This window comes from Piliocolobus tephrosceles, chromosome 19 (genome assembly GCF_002776525.5).
Source record: "Piliocolobus tephrosceles isolate RC106 chromosome 19, ASM277652v3, whole genome shotgun sequence".
Lineage (NCBI taxonomy): Eukaryota > Metazoa > Chordata > Mammalia > Primates > Cercopithecidae > Piliocolobus > Piliocolobus tephrosceles.
This window is the reverse complement of record NC_045452.1, coordinates 18,899,130-18,909,193: the sequence shown is the minus strand read 5'-3', so window position 1 is coordinate 18,909,193 and position 10,064 is coordinate 18,899,130. Positions and strand designations below refer to the sequence as shown.

General features: G+C 47.4%; 1 long non-coding RNA gene across 1 annotated transcript; it reads left to right on the top strand.

Moving 5' to 3' along the window:
* The first annotated feature begins 2,316 nt into the window (after positions 1 to 2,316).
* On the top strand, positions 2,317 to 9,472 carry LOC111548867. The gene is made up of 4 exons (XR_002733541.1): positions 2,317 to 2,761; positions 4,855 to 4,985; positions 9,218 to 9,309; positions 9,425 to 9,472. It is a non-coding gene; the product is annotated as an uncharacterized LOC111548867 (long non-coding RNA).
* The last annotated feature ends 592 nt before the right edge of the window (positions 9,473 to 10,064 follow it).

The window sequence follows — 10,064 nt, the reverse complement described above, 5'->3', positions numbered from 1 at the left end:
AGCTACTTGGGAGGCTGAGGCAGGAGAATCGCTTGAACCAAGGCGGAGGTTGCAGTGATCAGAGAACATGCCACTGCCCTCCAGCCTGGGTGACACAGTGAGACTCCGTCTAAAAAAAAAAAAGGTGCCTGGGCCACACTCAGGGTCCCCCGGGGTTCCAGACACCTCAGGTTCTGGCTCACACTCTCCTGGAGCCCACCTCCTCTGTCACCATCTTACAGGTGGAGAAACAGGCCTACGGTGGGGGTGGGGTGTATCGGAGCCCAGCAGGGGAAGAGCTGGGATGTGGCCTCTCCACCCTTCTGTCCGCTTTAAAGGCCAGCAAATGTGTCAATATTTGCTCAGGGGAACTGCTGGCCCAACAGGCCCCAGAGCCTGCCTGGTCTCTCCCTCTGTAAGATCAGGGATTGCCTCTGAGCTCCAGCCAGGACCCTGCGCCTGCTCTTCAGAAGGGAGGGGTTCTCCCTGCTGGGCCGTATCAAACGGCAGCTACCAGAGGGAGAACGGAACAAACGCACGATGCCTGTTAGGTGGGCGGCAGTGGCAGGTGAGCTCCTGGCCACACAATCGGGTTTGAACCCCAGCGCCACTACCTCTTGGCGCTGAGTGCCTTTGAGCCAGCCTCAGAACCTTTCGTAGACTCAGTTTCCTCATCCGGAAAATGGGCTCCCACGCCCATCTCAAAGGCCAGTCGCAGGGCTGCGGGGACAGCTGGGAGGTGGCTCTGTGCTTCCCAGGCCCGGCAGGGGGCGCCACGGGTCCTCAGGCCTCGCCCAGTCGCCGCGTGGTATCCCCACCGCAGCTCCGCTCGGCTGGACTCGTCTCTATTCGGCGATACTTGGCTCCACTCGGCCAGGCTCGGCTCTGCTCGGCTGTATTCGGCAGCACTCGGCCAGACTCGGCCTTGTTCGGATCTGCTCGGCTTCACCCGAAGCCGGAAGCGCAAAGGCACTTTCCCGGCGCTGCGGAGGCCCGGGGTTGTAGGCCGAGAGAGGAGGGTCCTTGGCCTTTGGGCCCTTGGCGCTGTGGTGGTTGTGGGGGTCCTGCTTGCCTGAGCCCTGGGCTATGCAGAGGGAGCCACGAGCCAGGGCTTGAGGCCGAAGCGGGTGGAGAGGGAGGGGCTCCCCGAGCCTGGCGTGGGGGCGTCGTTCCCATTCCTTTTGCAGGGAGAAAGGGAGAGGTTGGCGCCAGCCACACGCTCCAGCATGCTGGCTCTGCCACTGGTCAGTCTGTCGTGTCCGGGGAGGAAGTTGCTGCCCCTCAGTGTCCCTGAGTCTCGGTTTCACCTCCATCAAACAGCAGATTTCCCGCTGGGGCAGAGGGCCTGGTGCGGCGCTGGCGCTCTCCAGACTCAGTTTCCCCTTTTGTAAAACATGACAGCCCGCCCCACTCCGCTGAACACCTTTGGGATCCGACGTCCTGAAAGCCCAGGATGGGGAACCTGGGTCCGGAGGGCGAAACTTTCCCAGCCCCTGGGCGGGTCAACGTGGGGGATTCGGTAGAACCAGACCCGGGGCCCTCCTGGCGGGAGGAAGCCGGTTTGTGTGTGTGTGTGTGTGTGGCGGGGGGGTGCTGCGGGGACTGCGGGGGTTTGGAGGAAGAAGCGAGTGCATGGGCGCCGTGGCCTGCCCCAAATTTCCCTGAGGGGACGGGCTGGTGGGACAGGCGGGGGCGGGGAGCGTCACAGGTTCCCGGGTGCGGGGGCTCTGCCCAGCAGGAGGCGCTGGCGTCTTCCTTTGTTGAAATTGATCTCTGCGCCTGAACAATTAGATCTGTGACTTGCCACTCACAGCCTGCATAGCGGACGCCAGGAATCGTCATGTTTACTGTCCTGTCTCCTTTTTTGACAGGCACACATTTTATGTTTTAAATACATGAAGCACGCGGTGCTTTGTAAGGGCTGACTGAATGTGCTTATTTTCACACCCTCTCCTGACCCTGGGCTAGAACGTGGGCGAGTGCAGGATGGTGGTCAGGGGCTTGGCTCGTGGTCAGTATGTGCCTCATCTATCTCGTCTGTAAAAGGGACAGACGACGTAACACGTGTGCCCACCTCAGAGCATTGTTGGAAGGATTAGAGGAGTCAAGACGTGGAAGGCCCACAGAACGGGTGGGGCAGAAAAGCCAGCTTCTGGGGGCAGGGGAAAGGGTGGGGGTGGGGGTGGCTGGGGAAACAGGGTCCATACCCTGGGTTTCTGCATTGGGGTTACTCCTTTGCTGCTGGTGGTGATAGCAGGGTGATGAGAGCCACCCTGGGCCTGCACTCCTCCTGGTCATGCTGTTGTCCTGGGTTCCAGGGTGCCTGGGAAAGGGCACACAGCTTTACTGATGGGTGGCCGGTGGGGAGCGCCCCCATTGGGCATTCCACCAGTGGGCTCTGATGGTCTTGGCCTCCCCATGTTTTTCTGGCCCAGGGACACCAAGGCTCAGAGAGGTAAACTTGCCCAAGGTCACACAGCTAGGAGGGGGAGCTGAGTCATCACCCAGGTTTGTCTGCCCCAGGGCTGGAGCTCTGTCTCCAGGCCACCTGACCAGCTGAGGAGATTGTCAGAAAGGCTGGGACACCAACGGATGACGCACAAATGGAGGAATTTTCAGGCCTGGTCAAAGCTAGTGGGAGGGAAAATATTGAAGTGTAATATTCCAGAGTTCTCTCTTGTCTGCTCTGACTCCTGCCAGCTGCCCTGCACCTAGAGGAATGGGAGGCTCTTCTCTGGGACATTGCATGGCCGGGAGCCAAATGAGCTGGCCCCAGAACCTGGTGAGTTGCCTGGCTTTTCAGACCTCAGCCTCCTCACCTGTGAAGTGGGTTGAGCAGCTCTTCTCTGCAGAGGAGCTGTTGAGGGCGGTATGAAACACTGCCAGGCACACAGCTGGCCCTTGACAAAACCTTTCCTGTGTCCCCAGCCTGTTTCTCCCCAAGTCCCACTGATCGTTCTCTCCATCTCCGTTTCCTCAGAAGGTCAGGTTTTCTAAGCCTGAAGGCTTGGAGCCAGCCAGGAGCTGTCTCCCTCTCCAGTGCTGCCGACTCAACCCTTTTCCCTTAGAAGCTGCAGGGAGGGAGGCTCCACTTGGCATCCTCCCTCTGCAGCCCTGGCTCTGTGCCCTGGGAATGCTGCCTGGGGCAGGGCCACGTAGAGGGCAGAGCCAGTGCAGGCCTTTGGGTGTTCCCGGCAGCCAAAGTCCTTTAGTCTGCTTTCCTTTGGGCCCCCTTGCACCCCTGAATGGACGACCTGGGGGATTCCAAGTCGGTTTGGGAGGGGTGACAGCGCAAGGCTGGAGGTTGGGAGAGTCTGGCTGTCATCCCAGCTTGGACTCCAGTCTGCTACGTGACCTTTGGGCCAAAGATAAATCCTCCCTGGGCCACAGTGTCCCTCCTGGTCAGATGAAAGAATCAGATGAGATAATCTCTGAGGATCTTTCCAGGCTTCATATTCTTTTGTTTGATTATCCCCCAAGTAAATTGGAAATTGGAGGCTCAAGGATGAGCCCTGGTCGAGGATGCCTAGCCCAGGGGCTGTCCCATCCTCCACACTTTGCCCAGCTGTGAGTGGGGACTGGGATTTAGCACCCGAAGCCCCAGATTTAAATATATCCTCCCCAACCCTACCAGGGTCCCCACACTCCTGCACCTCCCCCTTCCCGGGATGGCCCTGATCGGCACACTTTGTTCCCCACCCATGCCCAAGCCCCAAGGGAACTCCATCGGGTTGGAGAGTCTTCTGTTCTGTAGGGGGCTTTATTCTTGTCTACCAGCTATGTGACCTTGGGCAAGTCACTTCAGCTGCCTGACCCCAGCTCCCTAGGACTAGTTGAAGTAATGAATATAAACACCCTTTGGGGACCAAAAGCCCCGAGAGAGATGAGACCTGGTGCAGGCAGTAGGTCCTCAACAAATGTAGAATAGGAGGATGCAGTGAACAAGCTGGCCAAAACCCACCAAATCCCTTGGTGGAGGGCAAGGGACATTTGAGACAGTCTTTATGCAGGAGTCTCGGGCCCCAGGAAGCCAGGGCAGAGAGTCTTTGCCAAACTTCCCCCGCCTAACAAGAAGGAAACTGAGGCAGGACGCTGCCCAGACCCAGAGGCACACAGGCTACCGTCCTATGAACTTGTTGGGGGTCATTTCCACAGGGGAATAGTTCTAGAAGACCAGGATGAGTCAGTAACAATGGCAGAATTCCAGTCAGAGGAAGAAGACTTTGGTGTAGCTGGGGCTGGAGCATAGGGGAGCTTCTTGGCTGCTGCCCTGGTCCTGTGTCAGAGGTGTTAGAACCAGAGCGACTCCATCTTGAATAGGGGCTGGGTAAAATGGGGCTGAGACCTGCTGGGCTGCATTTCCAGGAGGTTAGGCGTTTTTAGTCACAGGATGAGATGGGAGTCGGCAGGACTGGTATCACAAGACACAAGTCATAAATACCCTGCTGATAAACAGGATGCGGTAAACAAGCCAGCCAAAACACACCAAATCCAAGATGGTGATGAAAGTGACCTCTAGTCATCCTCACTGCTCATTATACACTAATTATAATGCATTAGCATGCTAAAAGACACTCCTACCAGCACCAAGACGGTTTACAAATGCCATGGCAATGTCCAGAAATTACCTTATACAGTCTAAAAGTGAGAGGAACTTTCAGTTCTGGGGAAATCTGCCTTTTCTTGGAAAACTGATTAATAATCCACCTTTTGTTTAGCGTATAATCAAGAAATAACCATAAAAACAGCCAACCAGCAGCCCTCAGGGGTGGTCTGTCTATAGAGTAGCCATTCTTTTGTTTCGTTACTTCTCTATAAACTTGCTTTCACTTTACTCTGTGGACTCACCTCAAATTCTTTCTTGTGCGAGTCCAGGAACCCTCTCTTGGGGTCTGGATTGGGATCCCTTTCCAGTACCATTCTTCTGGTGAACCACAAAGGGACAGTACCAGAGAAACCCACCAACCCAAAGGAAAAAGACCACAGCCCCAGTTGGCCGACTTTGAGTAAGTGAGGGGTATTTTATCCTGGGTAATGTATAGATTGGGGTTAGGGTCCCTCCTAAGAAATAGGGGGTTAAAGGTCCCTCTTAGTAAAGGGCAAAGATGCTTGTCAGAAACTGGGTTGGAGGCCCAACTGAAGAAGGTTGGAGTCCTTCCTAAGATCTAGGGAGGTAGAGATCCCCCTTGGTAAAGTCGCTTGGTAAGGAGAAATGGATTAGGCACTACGGGACCTTAACCACTATTCTCTTTGGATTAATCTGCCTTGCACTGTTTGCTGACAGATGTGGGTTACAGGATTAGGCATGTACAGAATCATGGGACATGGGAAGCTTTCTTCTCCCCAAAGGGGGAAACTTTAGAGATGACCAGATTGCTGGAAAAGCTACCTTTGCCACTGACAAGCGACCTCCTGAACTATTGATTCAGTGTCAATGGAATGGGTACCTTTGGCCTCCCTGAGCTCCTCGGCTTCTCCACCCCCTGGCAGGCAATGCTTTTCTTCCTCTCTCCTTTCTCTTTTCTATCTTTTCTGTCACTCAGTGTGACTGTCCACTCTTCCATCTTGCCCAGACACCACATATTGAAACTCCTGGTTGGAGGGCATTCCACCTCACTTGGAGTGGATCAAAGATGACAAGGGCCATTGGGAGCAAGTTTGAACCTTGCCAGGTTGATGTTGGGCACTGAGTGGGTTGGCTAGTGTCCTGAAATGGAAAATGTTAATTTGGTTTCCCCATGCAGCCTGTTGGACAGCATCTTACAAAATTAAGAGGCTTTTGCCTGTGGTTCCATGAAATGGAAAAAGATGATTTCCTTTTGTAACGTGGCTTGGCCCCCATAGCAATGGCACAGTAAGCAGGGCCATCAAAGCCACAGACAGAAAGGGAACCCAGGAACCTGGCATGCTGACAAAGGGTAGGAATTTCTTACCAGTCAGGCTTCTGGCCTCTCTGTGCAAACTGGTTGAATAAATGATAAAAATCACTGTTTGTCTCTCCTGCAAGGAATTTCATTAATATGAAAAAGGACTCATGGGGGCTAGTCTTAAGCTTTAGAGAATCCGGTGTACTTTGTGCTATGAATTTTTCTTTCTGTGTCAGTCTGTCATAAAAAGAGGTACTATAGGATAGAATGTGGGCCTAGGACCCCTATAAGCCCATTATTCAAGTTGGCCCAGCAAACTGGTCAGTTACAAACTTAGCGGCAAGTCCCTGAAACAAAAACTAGATGTTTCTGTCTTGTCTTTTTTTATGTCCTTGGGAGTTTAACCTTGTGATCGTGTGGGAGTACTTTCTCTTAGTCTCCACCATCCAGAGGACAGGAAATTGGGGGTTCATGTGATAGCCCCCAAAATTATCCTGAGCTGTTAAAAGCCTTTGCAAACTTGAAATTGGCTTCTCCAGACTCCTTCCAGGAAGAACAAAAATTGTCCACTGCTGTGGCTCAGTGGTTAAGGCTTTGTCTTTTCACAGTGGGGACCCAGGTTCAATTCCCATTTTAGGGAATGAGTCCTTTCTGGTTTAATATCTATGTGACTTTTGCCATTTATTGATTCTCTTCCCCTCTATAAACAGCTTCTGACTTCTCGTTTGAATTTTCCTTTCTCTGAGCTATCCTTTGAGCTACCCTTGGCAATTCTAGATCTCATAAAAACTGCTTATCACCTCTCTGAAAATACCTTGTATACCTGGGTTAAGTGATAACCTTAGTTAAGGCTTACCGGTTTCACCTGGGAGGTTACTGTTGGTGAAGTTCAAAAGCCAGAAATATTGGCTGTTTGTTCTGGCTAGAGTCTGGTAACAAGATTTGGTTAAAAGTCAGCTTAATTAAAAATGGATATCCAAGCTATACATATATTTAAAAGGCCTTTATGCTTTTTTTTCTCTTCTTGGGTCTAGTTTTCTGAAAAAAGTTTTTCTTGTCAGTTGACTGAATTTTTTTCACTATTTTGTCTTCTTCCCACTCTTGATGCCCCACCTGAGAGGACCTAACATAAATTTTAATAGCCTGGGACTTGTCGGTAAAAATAGGAGGTGTCACAGGACCTGTTTTGGGAGAAACCTCTGTTCTCCTCATGGATCCCCAGGAGCTGAAAGCAGATAGCCCACTCTGAAAATCTAAGGCTCCGCTCTGCTTTGTACTGCGTTATCTGACAGTTTTGACTTTTGGGGAGATCAGAAATTACTCTGCATTGTAAGAGAGCTTTTAGCCTAGCTATGTAATAACTAGGTGGGAAATATACTTTTAGGGATGGCTAATGGCAGTTCTGGGGGGATACTTGGCTCTTCGCACATTTGGATCAGTAAAGCATACTCTTGGCCACCAAGGAAGTATGGAAGCATCCCCACCCTCCATTGAAAGATAAGACTGCCATGGGGGATGGGCTGATTCCCTCTCTTTGGGATCCAGGATCCAATATAAAAATGAGACCCTTAATTTTGGAGATCTGTTTTGCCTTCCAGCTGTGCCTGCTTATTAGGCCTTAGAAACTGCAGGCTTTCCTGGTACTGTTTCTTGAAGGGCTCCACCCTGAAGTCAGTAATCCAATTCATAAACTTAAAAATTGGCAACTGAAAAATCTTACAACTACTGGATCTTCTGTCTGTCTGTGTATTTATATATGTTGTCTGTGTGATGTTGATATATGGAAGGGCTCTGATTAATTGGCTTAAAAATAATAAGTACTTAAATCAAATATTGTGTCAGAAAAATAGAAACATTAATGCCTTTGGTTCACATGACTTTAATAATCTGGGAAATAAAGACACTTTTAAAGATTATTGGTAAAATTAAAATATCTTCAAACTTTAGACATTTGGTCTAAATTAGGCAGGTCAGATATTAGGTTTGCTAAATGCTTCAAGGTTATAAACTGCATCATTGACTTTTGAAAATTGCCTAGCTTACCTGCTTTCGGGCCATTAGAGTCTAGATAAGGCCTGGGGACTTGTTGAGTTAACCATGCCCCCAGCTATGCTAGAAAGAGTCAGACCTTATCTGCACTTCTGCCCAGTGTCCTAGGCTCCACACCTGGAACACAATTAAAACCACTTACTTACCAAGTTTTTCACCAAAAATAAAAGTTGCTAAGAGTTAACATATGTAATTGAGACTACTGGAAAGACATTTTTATATGCAAGGTGTGTAAGGAAAGTAGAATATGCTTTTGGTAAGAAGATTATACGAAAGCATGGGAATGTGGATATTCCCCCCCTACTTTAGAGGGTTAAAGGATTGTTTCAAGTTAGGTTGGATAAAGCTTGAGCAAGTTGTGGAAGGTTTGTGAAAGATTAATCTTGTAAAAGAAATTCTGTGTGAACCTATTGGCTTAAGTTAAAGGGATATTATTCAGTTTTTCCATAAATTAAATATGGAATAAAGGTATAACAAGGTTTTCTTAGAGCACTGGTATACTCTTTAACAAGAAAATTGTAAAGAGCTATAAAAGGTTTATGAGAATCTTACCTCATGGTCAAACATTAAAATTGAATAGAGTTGTCTATAAGGCTTTATTATGAATTGGGTTTGACATTAATAGTACACAAATGCAAAGGTAAAATTTGGCTTTCTCTCTTGAACAAGTTTTTCATGTAATATTGAAAAATAATTAAAGATTTTTGTTTGCCTTTTGAATAAGCTATAGAAAAAAGAAGGGAAACAAAAGAGATAGTTTTTTTTGGAAAGCTAAGTCTTCCCTTTATCAGTAAGCAAAGGTTTTTGCCTTTAAAAACATCTTTGAGTTATTCTGGCCAAATAAATGGCTTATGGTGACCTGGGATGCTATTTTGTAGTATCAAATGTTTTCAATTTTTGATATTTGACAAACTTTCCAAAATCACATTCTAAGTTATGTCTTTTTCTAACCTGATTAGTCCTTTAGATATTAGGTCCCCTAAAGTCCAAAAATGACATATTTGGCTTATTTGGTACATTAAAGTAATACAGGAAGCATTGTCAAATATGAAATTGTGTTTGGCTTTCTTTGGGCTGTGTTTATATAAATATGTTATTGGTATGTGTTCCAAAATTATGGGAAACTCCTATAATTCTGATATGAACATTATCAATACTAATGTTCATTATCAATAATAATTGTAATTGTTATGTTAAGTTATTATGTGCCACAGAGGTATCCAAATTTCCTAGTCAATGATATTAATTGTTTAACCATGGCTGCCCTAAGCCCTTTTGTCATCCATAGACAATTGTTGTCTTGTTTTTATTCTCTTCAAAAGGTGGTTTATAATCAGCCATAGAACTTTGATGAGTACTCTTAAATGCAGAGAGAAAGAAAACAGCATCCAAGACTCTCCTGGAAAACTAACACGTATGTATCAAGCAAAACAGGAATTAATTGCATAGACTGAACTAATAAAAGAGTGAAATAATCTTTGATGACTTTTTGCTTAAAATGTTGTTGATCTTTCTGTTTTGTTTTTCAGAGTCAAGAAACCCCCACTTCTTGAGCTATTTACAGCTTTTAACAATTGAGTAAAGTATGCTCCTGTAAGGATTATAAAACAAAGTTTTGTCCAAAAACAAAATTTGGAATATTTTTTTTTCTCTCTACCTGATTTCTCCAGAATTTGGAAACTATTTGTGAGTGTTCTTAACTTATGGCAATATAGTTATTTGCATAAGTGCAGTAAGAACCTGTTTTTCTTTCTTTCTTCTTCTTTTTTTTTTTTTTGTAACAGGACACAATTGGAGAAACTGGTTATTTAACAAGGGTTTGACTGGAATGGCATGCTTTCAAATATAAACAGACTTCTTTAAGGAATTAAAGTTGACTAAGAGAGCCAATAAAAGCCCCTTGGAAAACCTGGTTTCGTACCTTGTGTATGAAGTCCCTGTATGGGGTTGCTGACCTGTAGTAAGTAAAGAATGTAACTTTCTGACAGGCCCAGGAGCCCCAAGTTATCTTGGGACCTCAAAAGGAGAGGAATTTATCTAACTCATACAGGTACTTGCAGGCATAGGTAAATCCATGGCTGGGCTCAAAGCTTTAAAACATCTAAGATACCTTATGAAACAAAGCCAATTTTAAAAGGAGTCTACATGGCAAATAATTATATTTGCTGC